We start from the raw sequence: 1,571 nt of genomic DNA, 5'->3' as shown, positions 1-1,571 counted from the left end.
AGTAATTATGAAATAATTTTAATAAGTTAATTGCATTTAATTTATATCTAAACAATACTACATTTTCATTTAATTGCAGTTAACTATGTCTAAAATTATGTTCAGTTCACACTTAAGTACAGTATATCTTTTAAATTATATTATTTCAGTATTTATTTCGACATTTTATTTTAAAAGCATGCTACAGTGTACTTCTTTTTCACAAAGGAAATGCAACAGCTGCTTTATTTTATTTCCATTTAAAAAATGAAGTACAAAAAAAAAATTTATGTATCAATAAATTCACATCAAGTATTTATTGAGAAACGTAATTTGCAAGTTAGCATGATTGTGCTCCCTAATTTATCACCTTCCTTGCTTAAGATGTTTAGATACATATGAGTGGCTGACAGCCAAGGCCAAAAAAGGTTAGAAAACACAGATATTTTTAAACTTAGTATCTGCATCCGTTCAGTCTCATTTGGCTGAAAGATGAGAAAACAGTCACAGGAAAAAGTACATTCAGACAAGGGGACTTTTTCGCAGTGGTATTGTTCCCCTTAGGACCTGCAGAAAGAAAGATCAGCAACTTGGTCTTGCTAATCAGCTTGTAAATTATCCTATGCACAGACCTGAGATCTGTTTTGTGTTTGTTTTTTGTAAGGGTTGAGTTAGAGAAGCCTGGCTCTTGGATCAGAAGAAATATCATTGTAGCCTAATGAGAGTCTCTGTCATGCTGCACAGTGCGGCGCTTTAAGGCGCATGTATTTGTGTTTGCATTAGAATACTAAGCAAAACAGAATGTGAGAATGAATGTGATGGAAAAGGGCAGCCAGGCACTCTGCACCATTTTTTAAAAGAAATCAAGCTCTCCAGGGTCCATAAATCTATTGTGCTAAAGGCTATAGGCTAGTGTTTGACTGGCCCATTGTGCAGCGCTTCTAAAGGCCAAGCCTAGTCTTTTTATGAGGCTTCTTGAGACTTTTATTCATGACCGGCAAATCGATGTTATTACAGTGCAGCTCTGAGTACTGTGTCTTTCTGAGAGGGGTATGGAGGCATAACAAGAGACTTGTTATCATGACTTTCCCTCCTGCTTAACACACACACACATGTTTAAAATCTCACTAATCACTCTATCTCTCCATAAGCAGTACTTAAGTTAATTTCCCCCTTCTCAGCATCTGAAAATTGCAATACAACTCCTTGACAATAAGACTTGAAATGAGTATCACTCACTGACAGTTAATTTTTTTTTACATCACCTGCAGTCTTGCAAACTTACAATCAACGCAATGCAACCATTTTAGAATATTGAATTTTAAGCTACTGGGTTAATGATAAATCAGAAATCTTTTAAAAATCTAGTTTAAAACACAAAGTTCTTTCGATTTGTATTCATGTTGGTTTTATATGATTTTTAAAAACTACCATTTTTAAGCAAGGTTTAAGTTAAATGACTCATTCTTCCATCTTGAGTAGATCTGAATGCATCTTTATTATTTTCAAAAATGTATATATACATTTATGTAAAATGCATATGTATACTTATCCAAAACTGTATATATATATATATATATATATATATAAAT

The sequence above is a fragment of the Sinocyclocheilus rhinocerous genome, unplaced genomic scaffold, assembly GCF_001515625.1.
Source record: "Sinocyclocheilus rhinocerous isolate Xijiao unplaced genomic scaffold, SAMN03320098_v1.1 scaffold3516, whole genome shotgun sequence".
Lineage (NCBI taxonomy): Eukaryota > Metazoa > Chordata > Actinopteri > Cypriniformes > Cyprinidae > Sinocyclocheilus > Sinocyclocheilus rhinocerous.
This window is presented reverse-complemented; position numbering follows the sequence as displayed.